Source organism: Pleurodeles waltl, chromosome 3_1 (genome assembly GCF_031143425.1).
Source record: "Pleurodeles waltl isolate 20211129_DDA chromosome 3_1, aPleWal1.hap1.20221129, whole genome shotgun sequence".
In the NCBI taxonomy this organism is placed as follows: Eukaryota; Metazoa; Chordata; class Amphibia; order Caudata; family Salamandridae; genus Pleurodeles; species Pleurodeles waltl.
Window position 1 is genome coordinate 1,967,616,267 of NC_090440.1, and position 27,920 is coordinate 1,967,644,186.

The window sequence follows — 27,920 nt, forward strand, 5'->3', positions numbered from 1 at the left end:
TCCAGCAGGGAGACTAGTACAATCTTTCATCACTTACAGAGCACGGGCATGGGGGATCTGTGGGTCACAGATAGATACATGGAGCGGGTGCTTAACACACTGAGCAAAATTTAAAGGTGGATGAGCTAAAGAATATGTGAGCCATGACATCATTCTCACTTTGGTCATATTCCATGTTGGCATCCTGATGGCCATGCTGCTGTACTCAGATACCTGCAATTTTTGTTGATTCTTTGGTTTTCCAAATTTTGAGAACTAGTCATTACCAAGTAGATCATTGTTACTTGAGGGAGGCGGCAGCAGCTTAAACAGCTGTGCATCAAATGCTGTGCAATCCCAGCCTTGTGCTGCACCTGTTTAAAATGTTGAGGTCCAGCACCACTCGCCACATTCATGCCTGAAATGCATTATCATTGTATATAAAATGTGCAGCTTGTTTTCAGTGCTTGATACACTTGTCTGTCTGTTGTTCAGCAGAAACATGAGCAAGCCTCACAGCGAAGGGTCTCCGCTTATTGTCAAAGAAAGAATGATGCCGGGAACGCCTCCCAGGATAAACAAGTTCACAGACAGTGGACTGAAGAAAAGGTAAGAACAAATGCGCTGTCGTGGGTGGTTGATGGGAGGACGGAGTTTTGCCACCTTGTTGGTCCTCAGGGCCTAATTTTAAAACCTGAGAGCTACAGATTTATATCCCAGCAGGTTTGAGGTGTATCATGAGCTCCAGTGGCAATGGTATAATGATCAGCACAATTTTGTAAACGTTTGTGACCTTCCCTACCCACCTATGTGCCAAGACATGTACTAGGTGCATAAACTCAGAGAGACCCTTGCCAAGATAAGTAGCCCATACATTGATGGAAGGGTACATCCACGTGTGGAAGTCCTACATAAGGCTTTTACAAGTCACTGAGTACGATGGAAATGCAACTGTCAGTGACCCGCATCTTGTTGATCTCTTGCATGCCCAGTGCATCTGCTGGACATCGTGGACTTGGGTGTTCTTGTAGCAGGAAGGAACTCATCCAGGCAGCAGTAAGCGTTGGGTACCAGAGAAAGCCCTGTTCCTTTAGCAGAAATTACAGTTATTCTTAATGGATAACGCAGTTTAAGTATTTCATAACAAAACCTATATCACTGCAAGAATTCAGGGAAAAATGTCTGCCTAGTGGAATAGAGAAAGAGAAAAGCGTAATAAAAAAAGTATTACATATACCAAGAAATCCCACAAACCTCTACTGCCTTCTGGAGCGAGTTAAACAAAACAAATTATAGGCCTTTTCTTATTTTATCCGTCAAGGTTTCGCTCTGTCTGCGTTCCGTTTTCGACAAGAAATTTCTGCATAAGATGATTTACAAATCAGTTAATTTTATTGTTGCCTCCAATTAGTCAGAACGTGACTGAGGCATGGTGGCATGCCAGGGGGAGAAGGTTTCACGAACCTCGAAGTCTAAGAGAAAGTAAGGCGTTTGCTAACGAGTTCAGTAATACATAACATGCCAGCGTCTGTGGCCCTCCTAGTTGGGACTGGCTCTTCTTGCATCCATAGATATGCACGGGAAATAATGACCAACACCTCCGGGTGGTCTACCTAGTGACCCAGTGTTGCCTCTGGGGTTCCTTACTCCCTTGCGTCTGTCTTAAGCCTCTTGAAATTGTTATTGATTGTGCCCACGTCAAGGCTGTCAAGGACAGCGGCTCATTTTCATGAGCCTTCTGTGAAGATCTTCCTTCTGTTATTTCTGAAACGGCTCTTCATCAATTCTTCCCCCAACCTTCTGCGATCACCCCGCCTTTATAATGCGTTGATATCTTATATCCTCATTCTCGCTGCCTCAACCCACCAGTATATACTTATCCAAGTCCATTACCACGCAAGGATTCTGCTGCTTATCCTTTCATTGGGTTGTTTCTGTCCCGTCTGTGTGGTCCTGGTAATGTATGGCCTCAAAACCCTTTCGTACTGCATTAACACAACATCTTATTTCTGCTGGCTGAAATATCACCTATGCACAAGAGCGTCCCATGGTCTGCCTCGTCATTCCCTGAAAATGAACTTAACATCTATCTATCTATATATCTGCATCTATTACACTGGGTTCCACAAGTTTATGAAATATTGTCTTTGACCTATGTGTTATTGTTGCTGATTTTACATGCAGGTGCTTTTAACATATCACGTCCATACAATCATTTCTTAAATGTGCTCCTTGAAAACATTCAAAACAACCTCACATAAACCTGTGGTATACTGTTAGGCCCATACAATATTTTCACTGAAATGGCAACTCCGTTAATCAGCTGGTCAATTCTCTCTTATACAGGTATAGTAGTATGTAGACTACCTTTTTTACATCCACTAAAATGGGTAGGCCAACCCTGTTGTGTTACATTTCTGGGGAATAAATCATAATTGAAACCAACGCTCTTGTAAAGTCCAGTTCCCTCTGTTTGTATCCATTTGTAACACAGTACTTTCAAACTCAGTCCATTTTAACACCTCCTTTCTCCATTTATTCAGGCTAGGCCACTGGGTCAGTTGAGAAAATCCGCGATTACTTTGCTATGTAGTGTCTCCAGTACTCAATACCCAAAATATAATGCTTCTCAGGGATTTTGAATTATAAACGAATGATATACTGTTGTGCTCTGTAAAATGTATATGTTTTAATAATATGTAATAATTTGAGTTTGTGAAAAGCGAACAATATTTCGTTATTCGTAGGTAAAATGCTTGGCAGAGGATGTTTGAATTCTAGAGAGGAATCATCAGACCTTCTGTACCTATTCCTCTTTTGTGATCTCTTGGGTTGCTCGATGGTGGCCCATGATGCCCTCTCCTGCTTGGGTGCTTGATGATTGGGAGAGGGAGATTAAGCCATACGCGCCGGAAGTAGGGGTCCGTGCAGCTTGCCCCTTGCGATCCCTGCACTTCCTTTGCGACCCCTGACCTCAGAGGTGGCAAAATCAGTGCCAGGAACACAGGGGCAGCTCAGTTGGAGCTCCACACTCCTTGTTTTCTGACATGTATTTGTTATACTAATAGTGAATAATATTACATTATTCACTATTAGTGTAATAAAAAATGAAGTACAATTAGCTGGAGTTTGACCTTCCCTGGTACCTGAGGTAAGTAAAAACAAGCATTTACAATGCAACGGGTCTCGCGTTTGCTCATGTTAGAGTTGATCGCGTTGTAAACTCATAACCCGACTTTTCACCTATCGGGCTAAAGTGCATTTGTGTACATAACCCAAAAAAGTGAAATTAACTATGTAAAGCGCGCGACTTCTGCCAAGCGAGATCACGCTCGTAAATTAGAGAAAAAGAAGTCCACGAGCCCGATGGAAAACAGCGAGCCTCGCATGTTTTCTGTACTTGGTCGCTGCGCTCGAGGAGGGCTAGCCACTGGAAAAGGCATGACGAATTCGTGCCTTCGACAAATGAAAGCAAGCAGATTTTATTAGGCAAGCCCACGAACCAATAAAAAACACTGATATGAAGTTGACAGGGCTCCGAGCCCTTTTCTAAATACTAAAGCGTTTCGCTGCGATACGCATGCGAGAGCGCATGCAACGCAGGCTTGACCCTAAAAAATGCTTTCAAATGTATATTGTGTGCATGCTTGTGGGTGAGAATGTGTTCATGTGAGAGACAGCGTGTGAATGTGGGTGTATGCGTAAGCATGGGTGTTTGCGCAAGTGAAAGCAAAGGTCAAAGGGTGTATGATGTCACTTTCTGCTACCCCTGGCATTTTAGTGAATTGGCATCCATGGGTCCGTGGGTGTTGCAGCACCCCCAGAATAACCACGCTGAACTTCAGAAGCTGAATAAGCAATAAAGATGCCTTTATATTTTATCTAGTCCTAGAGGTCAAATGTTAGGCTCTGTCTTCACACACAATTTGCTGCTAATTCTTTTAATATGGAAACTAGTGTTTACTCTTCTTTCTTTGACTGCAAAGTGAGAGGATTTTTTATTTTGAACTATGTGACAATTTGACTGGTGTCAAAGGAAAAGCTGTAGGCTGTTATTTTTTTTCTAATATTAAACTTGTAGTTAGGAGAGTACAACATATAGCACCAGTTAGGAAAGCACAAATGAGTCACTTTCTTTTTTATTTCTGAAGTGTGATGGAAACAAATATTTGAATGGGATCAAAACAAATCAAGACACTTGGTGATGCTCAAATGATAAATATCCCTTCCAAATCGCCTTCCACACACCACCATTTGTGCGCTGTATAGTGGTATCAGTAAAACTACTTGTTTATACAAAGGTAGTGGCTATTTCAATGCAAAATATGTTGCGTGTAAATAAAGTGCAGTACTGCACCATTCTTTAGTAGTATTTTGCAACATTGTGCTCCACAATGCACCACCAGGTACATACTACTCCCTTGTCACTCTCCTGCTGAATGGGCATGACACATTTGCTATGCTTGTCCTTTTTGTGACACTTGGATTTTTCATGGTCTCTGGGACTTCAAGGATATAACACTGGTGGCAGCACCCCCACTCTGAAAATTGTTCCAGCACCACTGGAATGAGCAATCGTTGCATGTTGACCATCGATACTCCTGCTGCTGCTAGGTGGTAGTTTCTCCTTTGCCTTTTGTTTTGTCCTTCTGCCTCCAGTACTACATGGATTTCTGTGACTGATTTTGCTTATAATGTCAAAATATGGTCGAACGAGCTGCAGGGTGTAGCTTTTCCTTGGGATTAATTTGCACTATAGCATTGAGAACTGTTCTTTCCTTTTGAGACCCACTCCTTTGAATGTGCCTGCCTCTTAATTCATTGTGTGCACCACTTGAGATGCCAATAAGGAAGGTGCTAGAAAAACACAGATCCACAACTTTCTGATGTGCACCCAGCTTGTGAGTTGTACTTGTGAAGATTTTGTCATGGCGATGCCAATGAATAGCCCAATAAGAGACGATCCGTCATATTGGCTGCTGCATTTATTAAGTGATATGAGATGAACAGTCACACGTTCATGACATCCAAGAGTGCTTCATGTCTAGATGCGTAGATCTTGCTAGGTGTGTGTAGACTCTCGCAGGGATCTATCCTACCTGGTCAGTAGAGCGGTGGCATTCGCTGACCTCAAGCACGTGTCAGAAGTGTCTGTCCTTCCCACTGCTTTGTCTCCAAGTCACAAGTCCCTCAATGTCGAGCCCTTGATATCACTAGGGATTGGCTATCACAATGGTGCAGTTTTTCTGCTGAAATGAGGGTGCACTGGCACTGCATTGCAGTGTGACTTTGAAGCAGCATGCCAAATGTAATATTACAGAAGCCAAGTATTTTTACATTATGCTTCTGCCTATCTGATGCCAGTTTTTTTTGCTTTATAAATGGAAAATTGTAAATGTCAATGAGTATCCTGGTTCCTTTAAGATTGATTCTTCACATTGGCATACACATGTTGGGGACAGAGACATTTCTGCTTATGAAAAGTGATAATTTATTATTAATAATTGGATTCCTATGAAAGGCAGGTATTATTTAGGCAATGGCAATTCCAGTATCATTTATTTAAAATTGTAAACATATGTTCCTTTACCTCCAAAAGCCTGGAACGTTGTATTTGAATTACAAAAGTAAGTTGTCTAGAGTATCACATCACGTTATGTCCCATTTTCACACTCCCTGAACTTTTAGAAAGGTGCTGTATAAAAGTGAAAATTAAACTGATATTCATAAATAAAAATGGAATAAAAAAAAGCGGCTATTTCTTTGCTTGATCGCCCGCAGTAAACAGGAGAAATGCAGTTCTTAAGAAGTCAATGTGATTAGGTTATTTAGAAACACATCTGTATGAGCTACTGAATGCGCTGGTATGTGAACCAAAGCGACCCACTTTAGCTGCCAAAACTGCTAGGCTGAAAGCACGCCTCTGGGAGGGTGTGATCTTGTTTCGATTCAGTCATGCCGGGATGTCTGATTACTCATGCTTTGAAAACGTCACACGTGCTTAGGTCAGTAAGAATGATAATTATTGACAACGTCCCGTCCCCTCCCATCATGAGCTGTAACGATATTTACATATTTTTATAAACCATGTTCAGTTTTGTGGCATGTCAAGGTGCACCCTTCTCCCGTATGAAGCAAGTTCTGACTGGAAGATGTACTTTATGCCAGAGGGTGCTGTGTTTTACTGCTTTTCTGGACTTCTAGCCCTTGCAATGGCAATTTGGTTTCTTTATGTGCTACTGGCATCTATCAATGCGTGCATGTCCGGAAGCCAGCTTTGCCTAGTTCGTCTTTGCTTGTGTTAATCTATGATCTCAGAAAAGCAAATAAGGCCGCAAACATGAGTATAAAAAGGCGGCTGCTGATTGGAGGCCGGTGGTTATTAGTGCAAAAACGGCCTTGGGTTGCTTGTATTCTGGTTCAGAGAGGACTTGGTTTGGCAGCTCAGGCTGGACTGTTCCTATTGGAGCAGGCTCAAGGCTAAGTTACATATGGCCGGGTCTAATCTGAGATGGCACAGTGGGCGAAAGAACTGCTACCATGGATGGCCAGTGGTTAGACAAACCGAGCATTCCTCACATTACCTTTTGAGTCTTTGCTATTACAGTCGTAGACAGTCACATTGACACCATTCACGTGGAAGGTAGTCTTGTAATAATATTTTGTTGTTTATTTGGTCACAAATGCACAAGTGTGACCAAACGAAAAGCTATGGTATCTCAGGTTTTGGAAACTCTACCTGGATCCTTTCTCCTCAGGAAGTTGGAATTCTCTGGATTCTACACTAGCCGAAGAAAAACGATTCTAGATGCTGCACAAATAACCCTTTCACACTTTTACACAGATTCAGTAACCATACTATTTATGGTTAGTCAATGCAGCAGGATCACTAATATTTGTTAATATCTGACCAACCACATTTTCAATGAGAAAAGTGCATGAAGATAGCTCAGTGATTTGAGTGATTAAATATCAAAAATACATATTTCCTTATTGTTGGTTCATGTTTGCAGGCACACAGATAATGTTCCATCATCTTTGCATTTCCACTGGTGCATTATTAGATGATGTAGCAGTGTGCTATAACATATTGGGTTATGTTAGCAATGCCTAATAAAATATAACTATTAAAACTCATGACAGTCTATAATGTATCAAACCTAAACATACTGATGCAATTGAAAGAAAATGTGTCATTTAACATGTTGGAAATTGACTTCTGTGGCAGGATTAAATCTTGTTGTGGCTACTTGAGAGTTGTATATTGGAGAGCGGTACGAGACATAGCTTTTTGTTTGCATTAATCAGGGAACCCCTAGCCAGTGGGGTATTATAGTAGTAAATTTACCTAGGTGGTGTTTTTGCATGTATCTTATACTTTTATATTTGTGAGATTTTCTTGACCAACCAAAGCCAATGTTGGATAAATATGGAGGCCTTTCTGGTCTTCAAATGAAACAGACCAATTCATGGTCAGGGAGCACTCTTCCAGACCTGGGGCTGTAGTGGCAATCTACAAACCTGAGATATCTTGGAGTGTGAGTAGCTCTTGACCAGGGATCATATACTTATTTGAATGCAGACCAAGCAATAAAAATAATGTGTGAATTGACACCCTTCTGGACTAAAATCCTACTCTACATGACTGGAAAAATTGCACTGATCAAGGTGGTGGTTCACCCCTTGTGCCACTACATAGTTCAGGGATTCTTTTGCCCACAGCTGAGGTGTCTCTTTAAAGAATTAGATCATATGTTGTCCTCACTGATATGGACAGGAGCAACACCCAGTCAAAATACAAACTCTAATAATGGCCTATGAAAGTAGGTTCTGGGAGTCCCTGATCTGTAGAGTTGCTATCTAGCATTCCCGCTCCAGCATTTATCAAGATGGATAGACCATACACCCAAGAGGGAAGAAGATACTACTGGAATGTCATAAGTACATGAAATTAAAATATCAGTTCAGGAACCCTGTGGAGATGGCTTCGGGATGGTTCCCATGTGGTATCTCTAATGTTCATGGAACGGGAAAGGGCATCAAAGAATGTGCTTGAAGGTAGTCCAGTTTGCTGCAGAACCCCTGGTATGGAGTCTACAGTGCTTTTGTACACTGTTTACAGAGCTGGAGTAACCTCATAAGTTGAGGTTGGCTGTATGTTCATGGAAGACATGCGCATGTGAGTCTTTTAGGTAATTTGAAGAGTCTTGAAAGCATTATAATGTCCATAAAGATTAGTTTCTCCTTTAAACAAGATTGACTAAAGCTGCATGTTTCACACGGAGTGGGTTCCAGTTCAGCCACTGCAACAGGTGTTGCAATATGAAATTGCCCCCTCCCCAGAAGTTGCCCAGGATGCAATGATTTCGACATGCAGAATGGTTACTATATTTGGAATAGGAAAGCTGTAGGTTATAAGGTGGCTTTAACCAATGCACTGTACCTTGGGACTGTACTGAGATTTAAAAAAGGGAACATGAGCTACAAAATTGTGGTACTGGGTCTCTGCTAGCAAACAGGAGAGTGATGTTCCCATGGCTGCAAGATGCTGGCCGAAATGTGAACTGTGATGTAAAGCCTTACTGCAATCCAACACTGCAGAGGACCTCTGAATATGTAGAGGTTGTACTGATGAGAAATTAGATGATGATCTAGACAATAAACAATGATGTGTGTGTAGGAAGCCAGGCTTGATGTAATTACATATCTGATTATGAGTCAAAATGTACTCCGTTGTTAAATTGTGTTGCTAAAGTGGGTAGATATACTTCTTGAGCTTCATAAAAGTACCCTTCAGAGTGCAGGTGTGTCAGAAAGTGCCCCTTATTCAGATGGGCACCCTCACTTTTTGCCTGGTACATGATGCAATTTTGACTGAAAGTGCAGTGGGTTCCTGCTAACCAGGTCACCAGTGCCAGATTCCTTTAACTAAAACTGTACAATGGTTCCCCAATTGGCAGGTCAATTGGCCCCCTGTAAGTCCCTAGTAAATGGTACCCCTGGTACCTAGGTACCAAAGCGGGTCCCCAAGGGCTGCAGCATGTATTGTGGGCCCCTCAGGGACCCCTCACCTAGCGCACACAGACTGTCATTGCACAGCTATGTGCCATGTCCCCTAAACACTGCATAACATATATGTAAGTCACCCCTACAGCAGGCCTTACAACCCTAAGGCAGGGTGCATTATATTTCATGTGAGAACATATCTGCAGATATGCCCCTTCTATGTCTTTGCTGATTCTTAGACATAGTGAGTGAACAGGGAGCCATTTTAACTACATGTGCTGGAAACTGGTCATTACGAGTTCCACAGCTACATGATAGCTTTGGTGAAACTAGGGATGTTTGTTATCAAACATCTCATATTAATAAGCCCTCACTGATGCCAGTGATGTATTTATCAATATATGCACCCAGAGGGCACCTTAGAGGTGCCCCTTGAAACCCTATCAACTACACATGTGCGGACTGACTAGTTTCAGCTAAGCTGCCACCACCAGACAAGTGTCTGACCCCCCAAAGGGTGACAGCCTTTGCTCTCAGTGTGGTCATAAACCAAGCCTGCTCTGGGAGAGGAGATTACACATCCCACCCAACATGATGACCTGCAGCTCTGCATTCCAAGGCAGGGGGCTTCAAAGAAGCTCACCGGCCTTGGTCTGCAGATCTGGCTTCCCTCGCAAGGGAGATGCCAACCCCCCTGCCCCAGGGCCAATTTGGCACCTGGACAGGTGAGCAAATGTAGTACTCAGGGAGGTGTGTCCGGTCCCACCCCTAAAGTGCACTGCCTGAAGTGGACACAACTTTTAAAAATGTGCCATCTTGGTGTTGGCAGATTTAGGAGCTCTGGGGCAGGGTTAATCCCACTTTCCACAGGAATTGGTCATATAGGGGGCATAGTAACCCCAAGGGTCAGTAGCCCATTGGCCACTACCCTATACGCCCCTTACACCCCTAAATTCAGGATTATGGGGAACCCCTGGTACCAGAGAAGCAGAGCATGATGACCTAAGAAGACCAAGGACACTGAAGAGCCACAAAAGCAGAGAGGAGAGAAAAAGCGGCTGACCTGGTACCAATCCCACCGGCCTGTCTGCGTCCCTCATTGAAAACTGAGCCAAAGTCAACTAGACCTGCAGCTGATGGCTCCAGAAACCTGGGAAGACTGCCTACCTTTGATATAGACTCAAGACCTCCTGTGAACAACAGACTTGTTCTCCTCCAAACTCCAAAGGAAGGACTCTGAGACCTTCTGAACTGCCAAAACCTGACACCCGAAGGCACCACTGCACTGAGTTGAAGTGGGTCACCGGTACCAACAACGTCACCCAGCCCTCCAGAGTCTGAGTCCATTGTGGTTTCACCCCTGCGCCAAAGTCAACTCATCCTGCAGCTGTTAAATTTATATTTAAGAACGTACTCACCTGAACGATTTCTCGCTGATGCCTAAACGTATAAAAGGATGCTTACTATTTTTATAAATTGGTGTGGATATCCTTCTTGAGTCGTGCTTTTTATTTATTGATTATTGTATGTATTTGTAGATGTCTTGAATACCTATGTGTTAGGCCTAAAGGCTGTTCAACCACACTACTGCCTTATAGAGCACTCCAGGATTGCATAGTAAGCCCTGTCCACTCACTAGGGAACCCCTGGGTCCTTCACACGGTATATCTAGTTATTGCTATATCACATAAAGAGCCAGCTTCCTACAGGGTGTAGCTATCAAGAGTACAGAATGACTGAGGAGTCAACTGCTCTCAAAGTATAGCTCTTTTTTATTATTAGTTTGCACCCATGGTTGTCGGTGGGGGGGTCACCACCACTCATTCTTGGGGACCAGCCCTTATTTTTCCTCATCAGACATTTCCTGATAGCAAGAGAGGAAAAAAACACACGAAGTTGGAAGATGGAGGAAGTGGAAGATGGAAATAACATCACAAGGGGAGACAGTAGAAACCTGCAAGATAGAGATAAAAAGGCAAGGAGTGTCATTACAGAGGCACTGGTGGATTGAAGACTGTTCAGCCTTGGTGTTCGTTGCACCAATATTTAAAAGCGCCGGCCGTGGGCTTCTGAGCAGAGCTTAGGGGACCAGAACTCATTCTTTCACAAATTAAGCACAGCCATGGGTTGGGAGTAATCATAGTCCAGGTCTGTGTGTCAGGCATGCATGATTACTACAGTTGAGGACAGCCTATCTACCACAAGGATTCCAATCACTGCAAAAATGTAACCGCATACATACTACAGATGCTGCAGCATTTCCGTCAGAGAGAATGCAAAATACTTCACTGGTAACCTAGTGCGAAGTTATACCTCTGTGACATAGGTGACATAGGTGTCAGTTAAATAGCACGGTCTGCGGCTTAAAGGTCTGTGCAGACCAAAGATGTGACAAGGAGGCGCCTCAAAGCCATAACAGTATTTTTATCATTACCAGAAGAAGTGACATGGGACCTTTTTTGAGGGACTTTTAACTAACCAGTACGTTCAATACAATGGAATAGATGTTCACGGAACATCCAATGTGAATTCAAACCATCAAGAACAGTAAAAAGAAAGGCAAATTCACTTCCTACCAATCATTAACTCCAATACAGACAACGAGAGATTGCCAAGTCGGAGCAAACATCTATTTCCCAGAGGTGGGCACCAAGGGACATAGCAGGAGCTGGCCTTGGGGGGTGGCAGCCCCTAGGGCCATTATTGGCTCCATGAGGATGGCCATGGGGCCCCCTCCAAAATTTCAATTATCCCCGGGGAGATGATGATCCCCGGGGCAGGGGGTCTAAAACAAACCCCCTATCTTATTTAAATTTAGCACTGGGAAGGTAGCGGTCCCCAGGGCTGTGGGGGAAGGGTGGGGGGGGGAGTGGCAACCCCCGCATATAATACTCATTTGCCTTTGGAGGTGACTGTCCCTGGGGCTTCAAGTGGCTGCATTTAATACTGTTGGCCCCGGGGAGGTGGCGGTACCTGAGGCCGTGAGGGAACACATGGCCCCCCCCACATTCAAAATGTAATGGCCCCGTGACCTGTCCCACCTGAGGGCTGTTTACAAAACAAGCACCAGATCCACAGCAACTCCTGCCCAAAATTCCCCCCCAAAATGCTTTTTTGCTCTTGAGGGGGTGCTTTTGAGGGGGTGGGGGTCACTCTGGGACCCCAGACCCAAAGCTGAGGGGTCAAGGTATACCGACCCTGGCCCCTTTTCTTTTCTTTAATCTTTTTTTCTTGGACTCAATTGAACACATACCTCAAAATGGCTGCCAACACTTCCTTGTTGAGGTTTTGTCAGCCAATCAGCTCTTAGCACGAGAATGGGAAGGTTCATGGAGCCTTCGTGTCCCTATATATACAAATTTGTATTTGATTTAACTTCTCAAAAACTACTGAACAGATTTACACCAAATAACAAAAATGGCGCTTTCTGGAACAAGAGCTACCTTTCTGCCAAATTTGGTGTAATTCCGTCCAGTGGTTCAGGCGCTATTCTTGTTCAAAATCCGTATGGAAAAATGCATGGGAAAAAAGTATTTTGGGACCACACTTTTTTCTCTACCCGCAGTTGACAGATCACCCCCGAAATTTACCAGGCAGCTGCCAAAATGAGTGGCATTTATTTTGGGGAAAATTTCGTGAAGATTCATCAAATGGCGCCAAAGTTAGTGGCAAAAAAAAGAATGCTTTTTGATAGAGGTCCTAACTATAACAACCTAGTGGCGACCACCACTAGGTAATACATATATTTATGTATACAGACACACACATTAACGCACACACACACACACATGCACACTCAAACACAACACAAAGTTCAAATGTGTAAACTCCAAATAATATAAAAAGGCCTTCTCAGATTTCCTGTAACACAGAAAGAGGATGGGCAAAGCCACTGGAGAAAAAAAAAAAAATCAGAGCAGCAGTTTGGAGAGAGAGAGAGAGAGGAGGGGAGCTGCTAGGCCAGACTGGGAATGCAAAGCAGCCCTGGCAAAGTTTGCCAGACCAGCCCCCAAAGGGTACATAGCACGTGAGCCTGACAACTACAATGAGGCTGTTTGGGGGGGGGGGGTCGCCCCACTCAAGAAAATATGGAAAAAATGGGGAAAAACTGTGCATTCTGCAACACATTTTCATTATATATTTAATTGTATTCGTTTTTAAAGCACAGTAAATGATGACCTTACAGACCACCAGGCTATCTCAATCTTTATTGGGGATCTTCTATGATTCCCTCATTGTAACCCTTTACCAGTGCCTCTAATCTCTCCACAGACCCTCTCTCACATTTATTTCATTTGTTTATAGCACCTCTTTTACCAGCATACACCGTTGGGGCACTGCACATCACACATACACACATACAGAGACAAATAATCATGTATGAATAAATCAGTGTATAGAAATGTTACATAAGACAAAGGTGGCTATGAGATATAGGATTCACATGCTGTCTGTACTGCTAAGCATTTTTAAGAGTGCTTGGTCTGGGGAAGCATAAACTCAGGATTCAGAACACAACAGTGGTTAGGGTTGACTTTACTAGTAATAATTTATTTCTAGCCAAATAAACACTTTTTTTTTGCAAAATTAGGATATTTAAAGACTAGGAAGAACTTAACTTTATAACCTGTGCCATGCAGTTGGCATGTCATCTCACTGTGCTAGACTATGATTGTAATTTATGAACTGCACAGTAACAAAATGATATCTGTGCAAAAGCAGTATCTCACTGATACTTTCACACATAAAATACTGTTTTGTAATCTGAATAGGACACATTTTTTGCAGCAGGCATATTAACCCTCTGTGCTACCTAGGATGAGTCAACACTGCCACTAGCAAAACTCCACTCTCTTTCCAGCAGGTACATTAATCACCACTTATCTTGCCACTTCTATTGTTGTCTGAAAACTTTTGGAAATACAAGGAACTCTGCAGTGCTTTCAAAACTACTGCACTGCTACAAAATCAGCCCCAGGTTAAAAAAACGCCCCCTTCACCCTTCCAGCCTACCAGGAAAACACCTGATGCCAGTACGACCAGTCCGGCATTACTCAGGAGAGACCAGGAATGAGTGACGGATCCAGGATGTCAAACTAAGAGAGTGACCTGAGGAAGGACCGACGCAAATAGGGAGGTGTTCGGGAGCAGGGAAGAGAGAGGTCAAAGAGAAATGGTAAACCATGATGCAAGAGAGACAGAGCTGACGGAAGAAAGAGAGAGAGAGAGAGACTGGTTAATGAAGGAGGTGTGAGCATCATGTAGCATGATACGACATGAAAAGGTGTGACAAAATGATAACATCATATCCAAGGGGAAACCATCTTGTGGTCTGATGTGGACGATGATCTTAAAGTCAAGCGTGTTCTGTCTGAAACATTTTAAAAAAGCCTGCTGAAATGGAAACAAAAACAAAACAAGGACTGATTTCTCTATAGTGTGCAAGTATGGCATAAAATATTTAATGTGTGATGAGTGAGACATAAAATAGACATAAATTAGTTCAACATGCATGGCAATGCAAGCCCAATGCAGGAAGCGGAACGGTACTCCAAACAGCCAATAGCATTTGGTAATAGAGCGATACTCCAGTGTGTGAGACTAGAAGCCCCCTTTAAGTATAGTTAAAGCCGTAGCCACAATAGGTTTGTCGTCTATAGCTAGCCATAGAAAACATTCACCATTTTGCAAGACTGATATAAATTTGTTAAAAGTAGTCTAAAACCAGTCTTGTGTTGGTTATGTTCCGATTTAGAGATGATCTGGCTTGGCAGTTTGGCCTTTCTTATTATAACAGGACCAAGGCTGACTTGCGTATGGATAGGTATAATATGAGGTGGCATAGTGGGTAAAATAACAATGGGTTGGAATGATAGCCTGAATATTTGCCAGTGGTTAGACTATTTGCAAGCATCACTCCCATTATGTTTTGCAAGTTTGATTAAATTTTTTGAAGGCAGGCTCAATAGTTGAAATGTAAGCATGGTGAAACACGATATTGGTCATCGAGTACATCATTCCTAATTAGTTTCTAAAGAGTATTAGAAATACAATTATAAGGTCACCAGAAAAGGAGAAGGCTAAAAATATACAGGTGCTATTTTAAAGAAATCTAGTTAATCTAATTAAATCAGTTCCCGAGTCTTGACACAGGAACACCTTGCTGCCATTACATCATGGATTCACCGGCTGTCTTTATTTAGGAGTACCGCAGGGCCTGAAGCTCCTATAGATTAATTACCTTTCTTGGCAATGGTATTATGTTGTAATTGTTTCACAAGACTGGATATTCTTTACAATAATTAAAAACTTTAATTACAGTTGATCTGTTTATCACAGTGCAATTATATGGATTGCTCACACATTCATGATAATATTTTTATCAATGCCCTAAGAAAATACCTTCAATTTTTTTTTCATGAAAATCACACTGTAAGAATTCAGATTGTCATTTTAATGAACACAAGAATATATTTTGCACATGTTAAGGAATCTATCACAAGAAAACAATTAGAGAGAATACTGGCTAGTCTAGGTTTCTCCAACAAGTATATCATGAGCTATTGGTAGCTCTCCTGCGTGCAGCTCAGACTTCTAAATTATAAACTTTGGCTTGGTTGAATTAATTTATGTATACCAAAACTGAACAGGGAGATGGAAGTGTGTGTTTTTTCATAACTTATAAGCTAACAGACATTGGGAGAAAATGTTTGAATTTCCAAACTAAATTTATATCTGAAATTTGAGTAATTGTGGCATTAAGAAGACTTAATACTTATACTACGACTTTGGTGCTAGGGACATTGCAGCTATGGGTGTTATGTATTACCCATGTAGAGGCATTCCCAATTGATAAAGCCTTTTTGCGTTACTGCTGGTAACCGCACAATGATGTACTGAAGGAATCACTATTGACAATCCTGCATGGCTGTAACTAAGTGATTACTTGATTTTACCCATGGGAGAGAGAACAGTCTGACTCAGAGTCCATTGACTAGAATAATGTGTAGTGAGAAAGTAAAAAATCTTGAAACAAGGAATATTGCACTAAAGTGTTGATACTTCAGCTTCACCAAATTGTTTGATGATAGTCAAATCATATCCTGTGTATACCTTTGTCTGCTTAAAAGCTATTGTGTAATAGAAGCAGGCGAGTCACTGAAGGCTTGTGCAAAGCTAAAGTCGGATGCCTTGCTATGGCCAAGCTCGAGACTCTCTTGTTTCGATGAGCCCAAATTAAACTGAGCTGTCACCACCCAAGCTGTTAACTCATGCATTAAGATTTGAAGACAAAACATTACCTTTTGATATGAAACACGTGATGGAATGAGATGCCCATCTACTGGCTGAACTGCATAACGTGAAAGCAAAAAACATGAGATCAATCGCGGCTTCCACACTTGATCAGATTTGATGATCCTAGGCAATTGTTTTATTTCACTTTGTCTCATTTTTCATTATTATCACGTATCAAAGCACCGTGAAATACATGAGTTCAGAATATGCACGGTACAACCCCTTCTCTTGTGTTCAGTTTAATAAATTGCAATGTTGTTCCATGTATAATAACAACCTAGGTCCCACCCGACTTGCCTATTGGTTCAATAATGGCACTGTTGTCATGGTGAGGTAAACATGAATGTTTCCAAGTTTGTTCTTGAAAACTATCATTTTTAATACATGCTTCTCAACGCAGTGATATAATCTGATGTATGAAATGCTTCTGCATGTTAACAAAATACACTTTCTTAAATTTTGATGAGCCTTCAGGATATTCTTACATGTTTGTTACAAGATATCTTTAATAATAAAGGTGCTCCTAAAGATAAGAAGTACAGGACACCTTGTTTGCTTCTTTTTCTTTACTTCCTTTAACGTGTAAATGAATGCTTGTCCCTTTGTCTAACAGCTTTCTGAATCTTAGTCCATAATCAAGTAACTACTTGAATAAGTCACTACTTTGCCTTTCCTCACATAGTTAGTGTGAGGTTTAAACCAGCAGTGGAGCCTTGGAGATATCTGCGCCTAAGCAGGTAAAGATGAGCTAGGGAAGAAAAAGGGGCCAGAGGAAGCTAGTAATTAATATTTCTTGAATTCGTCTTGGGCCCAGGTACTCAGTATCTACAGGTTGCACCCATAAGATGTTAGGCTAATGAAGTTGAAGTGAAGTGTGTGTTCATTTGACCATTCACTGACTGGTGCTGGATGTCCACATGCAGCTAAATCATATATCACTTTGCAGTGGAGTTGACTAGGCTCTGGACTATCTGCTACTTGGATCTATAGTGCTTACTTCTCTGCTAAATCTATTCCTGAGGTATGAGAAGAACACAAGATTGCTTGGCACTAAAAACCAAGGAGGAAATGAAAGCCATACCCTGCAGAAACATATTTTCTTAGTTTTTCAAATCTTGCCCGCAAAACAACTGAACCCCATGTAGGGCCGTCTTTAGCACTGGTGGCACTCGGTGCAACATTCATTTTTGGCACCCCCCAAAATGACCGACTCCTCGGATTCCTTCACTAGCGCCAGACAAAAGTCTCTCGCACACATTTCATTTGTTTAAAGCACCCAAATGAACCCTTTTTTAGAAACATTAGGAACAGATAATGAAAGGTTGGGGAAAAAACAAATCCCCAACTTATTTTATGTAGCTTGCATGCAGCTCTTTGATGACAATTCGTAATAGTGACTGTTCTATATTAGGGTTGAATCTTATGAATCTGTGATCTGCATGATACGCGTTCTTCACAGCAGGCACATTAACCCACTGTGCTACTTTATGATGAGTCAAAACTGCCACTAGACACAACTCAGATCTCTCTCTAGCAGGAACAGTAATCACAAAAGTTATCTTGCCATTTTTATGCTGTCTGAAAGATGGAGTCACAGGAAACATAGGCAGGTGTTTTTTAAATCGTAAGTTATTGCTAAACACAGCACCCCTCACCATCCCCCCAATGCCCCCCGGAAGCCATTGTCCCCTCCTCAGGTCAGCATCCAGTGTGGCCGCACCTGTCGCACTGCCTCAAAACTGACCATTGACCCATGTCTTCATGACTCCTCTCCTGACAACAGTAAGTACTTTGACATTGGGTGCACACTGGAGGTCAACACCAACACGCTTTCTCTGTGGAGAAAGAAGAAGGCTAGACTATGGTCAGTATTAAGCTGGCAGGAAGGCAGACACATCAGACAGGTGGACATTGAGTGCAGCTTCATGCTCGAGTCACGTTCCTGCCGAGAGTGCAGTGGTGGGGATAGTAGAGGACCGAGAAGACAGTCCCGTGTAAGAGAGCGCTAGTAGAAAATCCCAGGTGGAGGGCTTCTCAGTTGCTTTCACAGTGTAAAGCAAATTAAAGGCACATGATGATAATTCCTGCACGTTATTGCCGGTAGATAATGAGAATCATAAACTGGTAAGGAATTTAGTTTGGGTGTCATGCTAGCAGCGGCACAGCCTTTGACATCCTGATGTCACAAGTCAGGAAGTCAGGATAAGATACAAATAAGTTCTTTCTATTAAGGATCACTACCCTGACATGATCATTGAGTAACTCCTGAAATGGCCAGTCTGAAAGTTTTGAGCTCACAACAGAAGAAGCTCTTTTATGGACGGACGCCTGTGGGATTTGCATGGAGATATACAAAATACTGAACATAAGTTGATGGGTTTGGGTTCGAAACGTTCCATTTCCTTGGACCCTGGACTACAAAGATGAGCCTCGATGGTTCTGCCATTTGAAGGCTCATTGGGTGAAAAAGCGTGCAGTAATGGATCAAAAGAATCTGTTTGTCTAATAGTAGGGACTAGAGACTGTAAATAGTTAAGGTATTCCCGCAATAAACTGTGTAGACATTGTAGAGGACTTCGAATTTAATCCTCACATCCGCAATGAGCCAGTGACGCACTTTTAATACATTTTGTTAATTGAAAATGCAGTAAGAAAGAATTCCAAATGTGACTAATCTATTGATACAATGACAGAGTGATTCATTACTATCTTGTTGTCTGATATGTTGTAACTTTTGTCACTAACACTGTTATGCTCTATTTTTTTAGTGGGTCATTGTTTGTTCTTGAGCTGGAACCCGTTGAGCCTTCCGTATCGATAAAGATGACTGCCCCAGTCTTTTCCAAGCCCATGGATACTCACATCAGACATAGGTAAATGCTAGAAAAATATCGCTGAGTAAGCATCAAGGGCCGATTTACAAAGAACATGTGTATATTTACGCACATGTGTATGTACTGCTATTCCTAGGAGTAATTCTTCACTATATCTGCTTTTCATCGTTTGCAAATAGCGGTTTGCACCTAGGTGTAGACTTACATGTCTCCACCCTCTCAATTGAAGGGCCAGCTACAGCAGAATGTACAAGTGTAAAGTTATTACTTCAGTATTAATGAATAATATAAATGTATTAATTTAAAATATTTATAATTTACCCAGAAATAATCAAATAAACTAACACATCAAATTAAATGTGAATTAATTGCATAATTTAAATATATTATTGTAATGTGCAAATAATGTTTTTAAATAATTAAAAATATTTTTACAATTTTCATTTAACATTTAGTAAATGTGAATAAAAATTGTATATTTAATTAATGTAAAATATTTTTTGTTTTTAAAAACCTTTAAAGGTTTCATTTTTTAGAAACTAAGTTTATTATTAAATAATAACTCAACACTCTATACATTAGTACATTTAAACAATGGCTTAGCAATTAAAATAAAATACACATGATGTTAAATGTTAAACTCATTTCCTTCATTTAATTCCCATGGGATGTTATTTAGTTCTATGTCACCACTATTTTGGTGGGAGAGTGTTGCAGTACCAGTGGTTTCCTTGTGTGGTGCTTGATTTAGTACAAGTCTGAGCTCGAGTACACTTAATCGTGTTTTGACTATTTTAGGCTTGCATTAGCTTTAATAGTGTATTTTGTGAATTGCAATTTTCTTACTTTTTTATGGGCGTGCGTGTCCCTCCAAACCCCTCTATAATTTTCCCTAAATCCCTACAATTTAGTAGTAATTATTCCTAATGTTCTTACCACTACCCATTTACCTCATATATTTACTAAAAATTCAAATACCTATGTGTGCAGAGACTGTGGTAGAGATCTCCTTACAGAAAAAACAAGAGAGGTGGAGGTCTCTGGCCATAATTTTTTAACCTGAATTTTTTAGTACGTAAGTACTATTTATTTTCATATTATAAAATGCCGCTTGTGACTCTGGACACAAATTTCAAAAGCTCTGGATATGAATACACAGAGTGATAGAAGCACTAAGGCCCTCATTCCGACCCTGGCGGTTTGAAACCGCCAGGGTGGAGGGCAGAGGAAGCACCGCCAACAGGCTGGCGGTGCTTCCCGGGCCATTCTGACCGCGACGGTAAAGCCGCGGTCAGAAAAGGGGAACCGGCGGTTTCCCGCCGGTTTACCCCTGGCCCAGGGAATCCTCCAGCGCCGCCATGGGGATTCCGACCCCCTTCCCGCCAGCCTGTTTCTGGCGGGTTACACCGCCAGAACCAGGCTGGCGGGAACGGGTGTCGTGGGGCCCCTGGGGGCCCCTGCACTGCCCATGCCTCTGGCATGGGCAGTGCAGGGGCCCCCTAACAGGGCCCCACAAAGATTTCAGTGTCTGCTTTGCAGACACTGAAAATCGCGACGGGTGCCACTGCACCCGTCGCACCCCTGCAAATCCGCCGGCTCCATTCGGAGCCGGCTTCCTCTTTGCAGGGGCTTTCCCGCCGGCCCAGCGGGAAAGTTAGAATGACCGCTGCGGTCATTTGACCTTGTGCGGTCTTTTGGCGGTTTCCGCCCGGCGGGCAGCGCCCGCCGCCCGCCGGGGTCGGAATGACCCCCTAAGTGTTTTATGGATGGTAAGTATTCTTTGTATGTAAGCAAACAAAAAAAACACAAAGATGTACTCAGTGAAGAAAGCCTACCGAAAAACTCAGCTGTGCTACTCTGCATGAAATGCAATTAATGTCTTCGTTAACACCATGTTCCACTATTATGGTTCCACAACAGAGACTGCCAGTCCCCCTTTGTCTCCAGCATTACACCAGCAAACTTTCACAATGAAAGGTGCAAATAGAACCCATGTAATGATGGCAAACATTAATGTACCTATGAAAAGATGCCTGCACCTATAATCCTATCCTTCAGTAGATACCAGTGAATCGCTCTGAAATCAGGAGTAATCTGTGGCCACTCCATGAGATCAAAACTCAATGAGCTGCAGGCTTTCTCAAGACAAATTAATTTATTCATTTATGCTTAATATGTGCAATTTCATATAGCGCCAACATGAGCCAAAAGGGTATCTGACCAGGTTAAACAGAAACATTTACTACTGCCTGCAAGCAGTTTAAAAAAACAAATACATAGTTTACGAAATAGATCAACAATTTACAATGCTATAATAAGCCACTCTATTTGGAGCAGATTCCACTTTTATTGGAAGAAAGTAGTAATGCTGTCACAACGAGGGATATCACTAACACCAGTTCCCTCAGTCTTACTTCACCAGAATCCCAATCCCCAATATTTCAATCCAGAATACCACCATCCGCATGGACGTAATTTAGGGTTTGCAGCTGTGGCTCCTGGCTTGCTCCATGTGACCCCTGGCTCTGCCTTTGCAACCCCTTCCCTCAGAGGTGGCAAAATCAGTGCCAGGTAGAAAGAGATGGCTTCGCCCTCCTTATTTTCAGCTCATTTTTAATTACGTTATCAGTGAATAGTTGTATATTATTTACTATCAGTGTAATAAAAACGTAAGCATCAGGTAAGTAAAATGTTTTTTAAATGTATCTTGTGTGCGTGCTTACAAGTGACTGTATTTGTGTGAGAGAGGGAGTGTCTATGTGTAAGCGTGTGTGTACATGAGCATGTGTGTTTGAATGAAACTGATAGGCGTGGAAATACGTTAGATTAAATGGCAGTGAGTATGGGTGAGTCAAGGTGAGCGAGAATTATGGGGTGAGAGTAAGAGTGAGTACAAGTCAGTGTGAGCGAGTAGGGTTGAGTTAATCAGTTCAAGAACGAGTGACAATGTGAGTGTAAGGCTAGGTGCAGGAGAGCGAGAATGAATTAGTGCAAGTGAGAATGACTGAGTAAGAGTAAGCAAACGAGATTAAGGGTAAATCAGTAAATGTAAATTAGGACGAGCGAGAATATGGTGTTATGCATGCGACTTTGCCTTAGGCCTTGGCAAAATACTAGTGTTGGCATACTGGAGGCAATTATTGACAGAGAGGGACCTGTCATATTAGAGATAGTACTTGATATATGGCACATTCATGTCAAAAGGCTGGTGCAGTCATACTGGAGGTAATTCTTGGTATGGGATACCTATGGCAAAATGATGCTACTGACATGTTGGAGGTGATTCTTGGCATAAAGGATGACAGCAGTGCCATATAGGAGGGACAAACATGACAAAGTGCTGGCCCTATCATACTAGAGATGGAATTTGACATTAGGGTCACCCATGTTGCATGGATAACATAAATAGCACAGTTTCTGGGACTGGCATATATGTAATTGTTGACATAAGGGGGCACCCATGGCATATAGCACCCATGAAAAAATGTTGGCCCTGACACAAAGAAGGTTAAATTTGGCATATCAAGCACCAATTGTACAGTTAGAAAAATATGAAGTCAACTTCAGTGGAATGGCAGATTTCATTGTCTTGGCACCCCTGCCCCTAAAACTAAAACTACCCCGAATCTCCACCCTACCCCTAAAACTACTGCGACCCCCCCCCCACTGCCACCCCTAAAACATATATTACCGCGACCCCCACCCCTGCCCCTAAAAATGGAAATTACCCCGCCCCACCCCACCCCTAAAAATTAAAACTACCCCGACCCCCCACCCCTGCCTCTAAAACTACCCCGCAACCCTACCCTAGCCCCACTTACCTGACTGTGTCCTCTCCCGATCCTGAGTTGTTTTCCTCTGTCTTAACCACGCATGTTGGTTGTTCAGGACATGCATGGTTAAGGCAGAGAAAACAGAGTCATTGTTCACGAAACCATTGTTTGCTTTCGTGGACAACACACCTCGTTGTTCAGGAGTCGTCGTTTAGGCTGTTTCCCTATTTGAGTGCTTAGGGCCATATGTAGCAAGCAGTTTTGCCCATTCTGTGTCTATGGGAAAATGTGTTCGTAAATATGGCCCTTGGTGTGGTGGTGTGTGTCTGTGTGTCAGTGAGGACTGTAATAGGAGTGCTCGATGCTTTGTGATGTTGAATATGTGTTAGTGTGATGGGTGCATGTGTTTTTATGCATTTGTGTGTATTGTGTGAAATGGTGTGTGTGAGATGGTGTAAGTGTGATGGTTCTTGGTTGTAGAAGCCTTGATTGTGTGATGGCATGTGATGTATGGTGTGATATCTGGGCGATGCTGTGTTGTCAGTGTGGTGTGTGTGGGTGCATGTGTGTGGTGTGCTTGATATGTGTGATGGTGTTTGTCAGTGTTGTAAGTGGTGCCATGTGAATGTGTGAGATACTTTGTGTGGTTATGTGTGATGGTGATCATGTGTGTGTTGCATTTGTAGTTAGTCTTACACATGGAAGAAGACAGATAGGGCTACCCTGACACATACCGTTAAAACCACGGTGTAGGCATAGTCTGCCATGGTTAACCATGTATAATCCTTGGATAACAACAGTGCAGAGAGGGGGCAGCTAACATGAACACACATGTCTTGCAAGCTTACCCTCTAGTTCCTATGTATGATGAGTCCTCCCACTAAGGGCCTGCGAGCAGTAACGTTTATGATCCAGACTCAAATGTTTTTCCCAAATGTGACCTTCGGGCAGCATAGTTTTAAATTGTTAGTACTCCACCTGTTCCCAGTGTTGAGAGCGGCCTACGATGCCATGCACTAAAATAAGACACACTTCTCACGAAAATTCCAGCTCTGGTTCCATTCGTGAAAGCAGCACTGTAATGAAATGCAACGAGAGATGCCAACAGACGAACTAACAAGAGTAGGTGCTAAATGAGGACAGGGGAAGTGCAACCAAGTTGGTTGAGGAGCGAACAGCAGGAGAAGTGAGCAGGACATTAGTAACCATCCTGCTGAACCAGTCTGGCCAGCAGGTTAGATTTCACTGAACACATACACCACTTGCAAGGCTCCACCTTTCTGCACATTGTGAGTCCCACAGCAAGTGCTTAGGAACATGAGTGGGATTTGCACACAAAGCAGGAATTACATGATAACTAAGGGCCAGATGTAGAAGGCTGTTTGCATGGTGCAAACTGCGAAAACCACAGTTTGCGCCATGCAAAAAGCCTTTTGCGATGCACATTCACAATTTGAGAGTCGGTACCGACTCACAAATTGTGAATGGGACTCGCAAATAGGAAGGGGTGTTCCCTTCCTATTTGCTAACCAAACGGTTTCGTTATTTTTTTTATTTTGCAACTCGTTTTCCTTTAAGGAAAACGGGCTGCAAAATAAAAAAAAAACAGCTTTATTTAAAAAGCAGTCACAGACATGGAGGTCTGCTGACTTCAGCAGGCCACCATCCCTGTGAGTGCAGGGACTCGCTATGGGGTCGCAAAATGCGACCCACCTCATTAATATTAATGAGGTGGGTCTTTGTGACCCCATAGCGAGTCGCAGACGGTGTCTGAGACACCGTTCTGGATCAGGATTTGCGATTCTGAAATTGCGAGTCACACCGACTCGCAATTTCAGAATCGCAAATTCTGACATTGCTACATCTGGCCCTAATAGTGCACAAACTTTGTACTGATCCCTGCGTTTTAAAACATGATTTTTACAGCTTACAAAGGTGGGAAAGGGGAAAGATTAGTCTGTTATTCTTCATTATGAGCTGTGAAATCCAGAATAGTGATGTAAAACAGCACCTGGGAATAAATAAACCCTGCAGTATCGGACCAGTGAGATCATTGCGACCCACACACTACGTGCACACATTCAGCAGCAAGGTCACACACCCACATACAATAAGCAGCTTCTGATAGTCGGTACCACCACATACACCACATCTCCATGTTCTCGCCTCAGGAGCAGGCCTCATTTCACAGCATACGCATAGTTAATTACTTACAGAGTATTAAATTGTACAAGAGCCCTCATGAGTGTCTGTATATATATATCCATATGTATGTATGTGTGGATAGATAGATAGATAGAGAGACAGACGGATAGATAGATTAAATATGAGTAACAGTGAATTATGGGGGTGTTTTTCACTGAGGGGTTCTGAGTGCCATCAAATTAATGATGTTATGTATGGCCCCCCAAATCATCTTACCCTGCTTTCAACTGCTATGCAGTGGCAGAGGATTAATGGGGGGAGCCATACATATTATTTTATTATATATCTCTTTCCCAAAGTTAAAAAACAAAAAAAACTTACCTGCCATACTTGACCAACCACCATCACCTTCCCTGTTCTCCCCCTCCTTCAGCTGTGCATTTTGCTTGCATTCATAGCAGATAAACAGAACTAAGCTGACAGGCTCCCAGAGAGCCCTGTAGCCTGGCGTGGAAGGCTTTTGAGACGTAGCAACAGTGGGTAATGGCTTAGTGCGAGGTGGAAGTAGAGGGAGGTGAGGTGTAGGGGAGGATAGGGAATGCTAATTTCTACCAGGGCTCCCTTCCCAAAACAACAGGCACAGAGGCAAGAGTTTTCTGGGTCCGATGTTCCAGCACCCTGGATAACTGGGTGCAGGAACAGCAGCTCAGTCAGAATCAGGGGTGAGGCTTCAAAGGGGGGGAGGAGGGGTCAGTGTTGTGACACCCCCCTAAAAATGTATTTTGTGATTAATAGTTGGCTGCAGGTACTTTCAGTAGTGTATTGTGAGTTGTCTGCTGGATTTCACGAGGAGTTTTTACACACAGAGGAAAAAACGAACACACACTCTCTCCCTTCCTCTGTTTAGAAAGACTTCAAAAATGTTAGTTATTTCACAAAATAATGAGCTTTCTCTCACTTAGTACACCTACCAATCAGCATTTCTCTCCCTTTCCACTACCTCTTAAACCCCTCTGTGCAACTTGCTTGTCATATAATGGGGGTTATTACAACTTTGGAGGAGGTGTTAATCCGTCCCAAAAGTGACGGTAAAGTGATGGATATACCACCAGCCGTATTACGAGTTCATTATATCCTATGGAACTCGTAATACGGCTGGTGGTGTATCCGTCACTTTTGGGACGGATTAACACCTCCTCCAAAGTTGTAATAACCCCTAATGTAACATCATGTGCCAGCGTGATTGTCAGGAAATCTGAAGCTAACACTCGCAATCACACTGACCAAACTACCCCCCTGGTCAGAATATGGCGTATTGGAATTTCAGTCCATGTAATACATAAGCAGGGCTTGACTCTGATGCTAGGCAGATACCTGCATGCAACCAACTCAGGTCCAGATTTATGAAAGTAGCACTCCAGTGAAATGTGCCTTCACATGGAAGCTTGAAGGACACGTTAGGCGTCTGCATCAAGACATCTTAGCAGTCTGACTGCCACATTGTACCTTAAGTTTCTTAAAGCTGCAGGAGGGTAAAGGCAAAGTGCCACAGTAGTTGACCTGACAGCCTTGAGATAATGTCCACCATGTTATCCAACTGGGAGGAGTGGAGATGGGCCTCCAAAGAGGAAGGGCTTGGAAGGGGTAAGGTTTTGGAGCACCAGCACTGCCTTTAAAACACAGACACAAAGGTGCCTCCTTGTCCTGGGGAAGTTACCAAACCAACAATAGATGTGACAGAGCAGAGACTCTGCTACATACGACCTGAAAATCATCTTTATGTAACCATTACAGCTCTCCTGGCCTGTGACACACGACGGTACTTGTTAGTTGGCAGGTCTGCAGTAGTAGCTCAAGGTCATTGCTCATATTCGGGACAGATTCACACATCTTCTTTCTATAATAGGCGGAAATTACTTCTGGAGAGTTACAGTTAAGTCACACAGTCATAAAAAGAGCTGTGTGGATCCGGCATTAAAGACCCTCATCTTGGCACCCAGATTTGCTACTGAAATGGGATATCTCAGCACTGCTACACCTTAACACCAAACCAGGAGAGAAGCAGGAGAGAAGACAATACCTCGCTGCAGTGAAGACATGGGTATTTCTACAAGCAGGGTTGTCAGCACCTTCCATGGAAAGCCTGAATGTTATACACTAGGTGGGCAAATTTGAGGGCTAGCCATTCACCAATAAAGCCTAGATGTAATCTGCATCATTGTCTGGAATGTTTCTACAATGAGTGGTATGCACAAGACAGACGGAACGCAAGGACATCATGCATTGGCAAGAATACAGAAGTACCATGAAGACCAGTCAAATTTCTCACCATCATTTGTACCACATGCCTCATAACAATTAAATTAATAACATCAGTATATTACAAGGTATAATGTGTTGACCCATCCTCCATACTGCCTCTGCAGAGTAAGTCAGAGGTGTTTATCACAATGTTTCCTGACTGCATATTTTTTGTATTTTGTGTTTCCCCAAACTAATAAAGTTTTGTTTTGGCTTTGCACAGTGTGTCTGGCCAGGGTGAAGACTTGGATTCCCCACAGACTCCTCAAACTACTACGCCTCCTTCTTTAACCTCTGTAAGCAGTCTGTAAGTATTTCTGTGCAGGACAACGTTTTAAGAAGAAAGTCATTTTAGTAGGATATAAAAAGAAAAAGCTAATTATTCCTTTTGACTCACTTATTCTTGTTCATAGAGGTACAGCTATCTTCCAGTTCAGCACTAACTATTCCTTTGTCTCACTGTGCTCTTATTTTCTTGCATCAACATTTAGCTTATTAAATGCATGAAATTACGAACAAACGTCATATAGTCAAGTTAGCAAGAAAATATAGATTGTGCTTTTCCAAACCTGCTTAAACAATAACA

At 42.5% G+C, this 27,920-nt stretch overlaps 1 long non-coding RNA gene across 1 annotated transcript; it reads left to right on the plus strand.

Moving 5' to 3' along the window:
* Positions 1-501: 501 nt before the first annotated feature.
* LOC138283492 (uncharacterized) lies at positions 502-27,642 on the plus strand. The gene is made up of 3 exons (XR_011201272.1): positions 502-588; positions 19,050-19,154; positions 27,558-27,642. It is a non-coding gene; the product is annotated as an uncharacterized lncRNA (long non-coding RNA).
* Positions 27,643-27,920: the final 278 nt, after the last annotated feature.